Source organism: Hemitrygon akajei, chromosome 9 (assembly GCF_048418815.1).
Source record: "Hemitrygon akajei chromosome 9, sHemAka1.3, whole genome shotgun sequence".
NCBI lineage: Eukaryota > Metazoa > Chordata > Chondrichthyes > Myliobatiformes > Dasyatidae > Hemitrygon > Hemitrygon akajei.
In genome coordinates this window covers 70,034,869-70,042,126 of record NC_133132.1, presented here as the reverse complement: position 1 = coordinate 70,042,126, position 7,258 = coordinate 70,034,869, and positions in this window count along the sequence as shown.

Here is a 7,258-nt window from a genome sequence, read left to right as displayed (position 1 = left end):
GATATATGGTGCCGCTCCATTACTCTCCGATAGGGTGAGACATGGTGACGGTCCATTACTCTCCGACAGGGTGAGATATGGTGACGCTCCATTACTCTCCGATAGGGTGATATATGGTGCCGCTCCATTACTCTCCGATAGGGTGAGACATGGTGCCGCTCCATTACTCTCCGATAGGGTGAGACATGGTGCCGCTCCATTACTCTCCGTTAGGGTGAGACATGGTGCCGCTCCATTACTCTCCGACAGGGTGAGACATGGTGCCGCTCCATTACTCTCCGATAGGGTGAGACATGGTGCCGCTCCATTACTCTCCGATAGGGTGATATATGGTGCCGCTCCATTACTCTCCGATACGGTGAGACATGGTGCCGCTCCATTACTCTCCGATAGGGTGATATATGGTGCCGCTCCATTACTCTCCGATAGGGTGATATATGGTGCCGCTCCATTACTCTCCGACAGGGTGAGACATGGTGCCGCTCCATTACTCTCCGATAGGGTGATTCATGGTGCCGCTCCATTACTCTCCGATAGGGTGAGACATGGTGCCGCTCCATTACTCTCCGATAGGGTGAGACATGGTGCCGCTCCATTACTCTCCGATAGGGTGAGACATGGTGCCGGTCCATTACTCTCCGATAGGGTGAGACATGGTGACGCTCCATTACTCTCCGATAGGGTGAGACATGGTGCCGCTCCATTACTCTCCGATAGGGTGAGATATGGTGCCGCTCCATTACTCTCCGATAGGGTGAGACATGGTGCCGCTCCATTACTCTCCGATAGGGTGAGACATGGTGCCGCTCCATTACTCTCCGATAGGGTGAGACATGGTGCCGCTCCATTACTCTCCGACAGGGTGAGACATGGTGCCGGTCCATTACTCTCCGTTAGGGTGAGACATGGTGCCGGTCCATTACTCTCCGATAGGGTGATATATGGTGCCGCTCCATTACTCTCCGATAGGGTGAGACATGGTGCCGGTCCATTACTCTCCGACAGGGTGATATATGGTGCCGCTCCATTACTCTCCGATAGGGTGAGACATGGTGCCGGTCCATTACTCTCCGATAGGGTGATATATGGTGCCGCTCCATTACTCTCCGATAGGGTGAGACATGGTGCCGGTCCATTACTCTCCGATAGGGTGAGACATGGTGCCGCTCCATTACTCTCCGACAGGGTGATATATGGTGCCGCTCCATTACTCTCCGATAGGGTGAGACATGGTGCCGGTCCATTACTCTCCGATAGGGTGATATATGGTGCCGCTCCATTACTCTCCGACAGGGTGATATATGGTGCCGCTCCATTACTCTCCGATAGGGTGAGACATGGTGCCGGTCCATTACTCTCCGATAGGGTGATATATGGTGCCGCTCCATTACTCTCCGACAGGGTGATATATGGTGCCGCTCCATTACTCTCCGATAGGGTGAGACATGGTGCCGGTCCATTACTCTCCGATAGGGTGATATATGGTGCCGCTCCATTACTCTCCGACAGGGTGATATATGGTGCCGCTCCATTACTCTCCGATAGGGTGAGACATGGTGCCGGTCCATTACTCTCCGATAGGGTGATATATGGTGCCGCTCCATTACTCTCCGACAGGGTGATATATGGTGCCGCTCCATTACTCTCCGATAGGGTGATTCATGGTGCCGCTCCATTACTCTCCGATAGGGTGAGACATGGTGCCGGTCCATTACTCTCCGATAGGGTGATATATGGTGCCGCTCCATTACTCTCCGATAGGGTGAGACATGGTGCCGGTCCATTACTCTCCGACAGGGTGATATATGGTGCCGCTCCATTACTCTCCGACAGGGTGAGACATGGTGCCGGTCCATTACTCTCCGATAGGGTGATATATGGTGCCGCTCCATTACTCTCCGATAGGGTGAGACATGGTGCCGCTCCATTACTCTCCGACAGGGTGAGACATGGTGCCGGTCCATTACTCTCCGACAGGGTGATATATGGTGCCGCTCCATTACTCTCCGATAGGGTGAGACACGGTGTCGCTCCATTACTCTCCGATAGGGTGAGACACGGTGTCGCTCCATTACTCTCCGATAGGGTGAGACACGGTGTCGCTCCATTACTCTCCGATAGGGTGAGACATGGTGCCGGTCCATTACTCTCCGACAGGGTGATATATGGTGCCGCTCCATTACTCTCCGACAGGGTTAGACATGGTGCCGCTCCACTACTCTCCGATAGGGTGAGACATGGTGCCGGTCCATTACTCTCCGATAGGGTGATATATGGTGCCGCTCCATTACTCTCCGATAGGGTGAGACATGGTGCCGCTCCATTACTCTCCGACAGGGTGAGACATGGTGCCGCTCCATTACTCTCCGACAGGGTGATATATGGTGCCGCTCCATTACTCTCCGATAGGGTGAGACATGGTGCCGCTCCATTACTCTCCGATAGGGTGAGACATGGTGCCGGTCCATTACTCTCCGATAGGGTGATATATGGTGCCGCTCCATTACTCTCCGATAGGGTGATATATGGTGCCGCTCCATTACTCTCCGATAGGGTGATATATGGTGCCGCTCCATTACTCTCCGACAGGGTGAGACATGGTGCCGCTCCATTACTCTCCGACAGGGTGAGACATGGTGCCGGTCCATTACTCTCCGATAGGGTGAGACATGGTGCCGGTCCATTACTCTCCGATAGGGTGAGACATGGTGCCGGTCCATTACTCTCCGATAGGGTGAGACATGGTGCCGCTCCATTACTCTCCGATAGGGTGAGACATGGTGCCGCTCCATTACTCTCCGATAGGGTGAGACATGGTGCCGCTCCATTACTCTCCGATAGGGTGAGACATGGTGCCGCTCCATTACTCTCCGATAGGGTGAGACATGGTGCCGCTCCATTACTCTCCGATAGGGTGATATATGGTGCCGCTCCATTACTCTCCGATAGGGTGAGACATGGTGCCGCTCCATTACTCTCCGATAGGGTGATATATGGTGCCGCTCCATTACTCTCCGATAGGGTGAGACACGGTGTCGCTCCATTACTCTCCGATAGGGTGAGACATGGTGACGCTCCATTACTCTCCGATAGGGTGAGACATGGTGACGCTCCATTACTCTCCGATAGGGTGAGACACGGTGTCGCTCCATTACTCTCCGATAGGGTGAGACATGGTGACGCTCCATTACTCTCCGATAGGGTGAGACACGGTGTCGCTCCATTACTCTCCGATAGGGTGAGACACGGTGTCGCTCCATTACTCTCCGATAGGGTGAGACATGGTGCCGCTCCATTACTCTCCGATAGGGTGAGACATGGTGACGCTCCATTACTCTCCGATAGGGTGAGACACGGTGCCGCTCCATTACTCTCCGATAGGGTGAGACACGGTGTCGCTCCATTACTCTCCGATAGGGTGAGACACGGTGCCGGTCCATTACTCTCCGATAGGGTGAGACACGGTGTCGCTCCATTACTCTCCGATAGGGTGAGACACGGTGCCGGTCCATTACTCTCCGATAGGGTGATATATGGTGCCGGTCCATTACTCTCCGATAGGGTGAGACATGGTGTCGCTCCATTACTCTCCGATGGGGTGAGACACGGTGCCGCTCCATTACTCTCCGATAGGGTGAGACACGGTGTCGCTCCATTACTCTCCGTTAGGGTGATATATGGTGCCGCTCCATTACTCTCCGACAGGGTGATATATGGTGCCGCTCCATTACTCTCCGATAGGGTGAGACATGGTGCCGCTCCATTACTCTCCGATAGGGTGATATATGGTGCCGGTCCATTACTCTCCGTTAGGGTGATATATGGTGCCGCTCCATTACTCTCCGATAGGGTGAGACATGGTGCCGCTCCATTACTCTCCGATAGGGTGATATATGGTGCCGCTCCATTACTCTCCGATAGGGTGAGACATGGTGCCGCTCCATTACTCTTCGATAGGGTGAGACATGGTGCCGCTCCATTACTCTCCGATAGGGTGAGACATGGTGCCGCTCCATTACTCTCCGATAGGGTGAGACATGGTGCCGCTCCATTACTCTCCGATAGGGTGAGACATGGTGCGCTCCATTACTCTCTGACAGGGTGAGACATGGTGCCGCTCCATTACTCTCCGATAGGGTGAGACATGGTGCCGCTCCATTACTCTCCGATAGGGTGAGACATGGTGCCGCTCCATTACTCTCCGATAGGGTGAGACATGGTGCCGCTCCATTACTCTCCGACAGGGTGAGACATGGTGCCGCTCCATTACTCTCCGACAGGGTGAGACATGGTGCCGCTCCATTACTCTCCGACAGGGTGAGACATGGAGCCGCTCCATTACTCTCCGACAGGGTGAGACATGGTGCCGCTCCATTACTCTCCGACAGGGTGATATATGGTGCCGCTCCATTACTCTCCGACAGGGTGAGACATGGTGCCGCTCCATTACTCTCCGACAGGGTGAGACATGGTGCCTCTCCATTACTCTCCGACAGGGTGAGACATGGTGCCGCTCCATTACTCTCCGATAGGGTGAGACATGGTGCCTCTCCATTACTCTCCGACAGGGTGAGACATGGTGCCTCTCCATTACTCTCCGACAGGGTGATATATGGTGTCGCTCCATTACTCTCCGATAGGGTGATATATGGTGCCGCTCCATTACTCTCCGACAGGGTGAGACATGGTGCCGCTCCATTACTCTCCGACAGGGTGAGACATGGTGCCTCTCCATTACTCTCCGACAGGGAGAGACATGGTGACGCTCCATTACTCTCCGATAGGGTGAGACATGGTGCCGCTCCATTACTCTCCGATAGGGTGATATATGGTGTCGCTCCATTACTCTACGATAGGGTGAGACATGGTGACGCTCCATTACTCTCCGATAGGGTGAGACATGGTGCCGCTCCATTACTCTCCGATAGGGTGAGACATGGTGCCGCTCCATTACTCTCCGATAGGGTGAGACATGGTGTCGCTCCATTACTCTACGATAGGGTGAGACATGGTGACGCTCCATTACTCTCCGATAGGGTGAGACATGGTGCCGGTCCATTACTCTCCGATAGGGTGATATATGGTGCCGGTCCATTACTCTCCGTTAGGGTGAGACATGGTGCCGCTCCATTACTCTCCGATAGGGTGATATATGGTGACGCTCCATTACTCTCCGATAGGGTGAGACATGGTGCCGGTCCATTACTCTCCGATAGGGTGATATATGGTGACGCTCCATTACTCTCCGATAGGGTGAGACACGGTGACGCTCCATTACTCTCCGATAGGGTGAGACATGGTGCCGGTCCATTACTCTCCGATAGGGTGATATATGGTGACGCTCCATTACTCTCCGATAGGGTGAGACACGGTGACGCTCCATTACTCTCCGATGGGGTGAGATATGGAGCCGCTCCATTACTCTCCGATAGGGTGAGACACGGTGACGCTCCATTACTCTCCGACGGGGTGAGACATGGTGCCGGTCCATTACTCTCCGATAGGGTGATATATGGTGCCGCTCCATTACTCTCCGATAGGGTGATATATGGTGCCGCTCCATTACTCTCCGACAGGGTGATATATGGTTTCGCTCCATTACTCTCCGATAGGGTGATATATGGTGCCGCTCCATTACTCTCCGATAGGGTGAGACATGGTGACGCTCCATTACTCTCCGATAGGGTGATATATGGTGCCGGTCCATTACTCTCCGATAGGGTGAGACATGGTGCCGCTCCATTACTCTCCGATAGGGTGAGACATGGTGCCGCTCCATTACTCTCCGACAGGGTGATATATGGTGCCGCTCCATTACTCTCCGACAGGGTGATATATGGTGCCGCTCCATTACTCTCCGATAGGGTGAGATATGGTGCCGCTCCATTACTCTCCGATAGGGTGAGACATGGTGCCAGTCCATTACTCTCTGATAGGGAGGTATATGCTTTTGCCTTCATTGGTCAAGGCACTGAGAAAAATCAGGATGTTCTGATGCTGTTAGACAAAACTTTGGTTTGGCCACACGTGGAGTATTGTGTAGATTTCTGGTCGCCTACTTGCAGGAAGGATGTAGAGGCTTTGGAGATGGTGTAGAAGAGGTTCATGAGGATGTTGTCTGGATTAGAGCATATTAACTAAAGATAAAGTTTGGACAAACCTGGGTTGATTTCTCTGGAGTGTTAGAGGCTGATGGATGACTCTGAAGTTTATAAAACGATGAGAAGCAGAGACAGCGTTTTACCCCAGGGTGAAAATGTTGAACACATGGGCATAGCTTTAAGCTGAGAGGGTGAATTTCAAGGAGATTTGTGAGGCAAGTTTCTTTTTACACAGAGAACGTCAGTTACCTGGAATGCAATGCTGAGGGAGGTAGTGGAAACAGATATGAATGCAACATTTAAGAGACATTTAAACAGGCAGGGAATGAGGGAGTGGGGTGGGTATGTACCCGTGTGCAGTTTAAATTGGCATCATGACTGGCACAGAGAGGTTGAAGGGCCTGTTCCTGAGCTGTTCCTTTGGAAGTGCTGGGCTTGGATCCAACTCAACCCAATGGAGTTGAGCAGTTGTAAAAGGAGTTTCCATGAATGGCCGCAAACAGTCTGTCAAAGAGATGGTCACTCAGGAGCTTGTGCTGGAGAGGGTTCTCCATGGGGTAACGAGAGGGGAACCAGGGGGTCCAGCTAGGTATTGAAAAGAAAGGGCCAATTTTCCCTAGTAGAAAGACCATTAGAGTTATATAGCACAGAAGCAGACCCTTTGGTCCATCATCTCTATGGTAGTCAGGAATTCCATCAATCAGCCTTGTCTCCTTAGCCTTCTATGTGGTGATTCAATTGGTTATTGGGATTATTTTTAAATATTGTGGTAGTATCTGTTTCCAGCACTCAGTCACCATCTTCTAGTTGAGAAAGTTCTCCTACAGATCCCTTTGAAACTTCGCCCCTCTTTCTTTATGTCGTTTAATTTCAGCCCGGGAGTCCATGTCTAAAGAATTGGTGCAGGAGTTAGAGTGTAGGAGAAGACCTTACTTTCACCAGAATTGTCCTGGAGTTCTCATGGCCTGAAGGAATAATGCACAGTGTGTGTGTGTGTGTGTGTGTGTGTGTGTGTGTGTGTGTGTGTGTGTGTGTGTGTGTGTGTGTGTGTGTGTGTGTGTGTGTGTGTGTGTGTGTGTGTGTGTGTGTGTGTGTGTGTGTGTGTGTGTGTGTGTGTGTGTGTGTGTGTGTGTACGCTTACTTGTACCTGCTTAAGT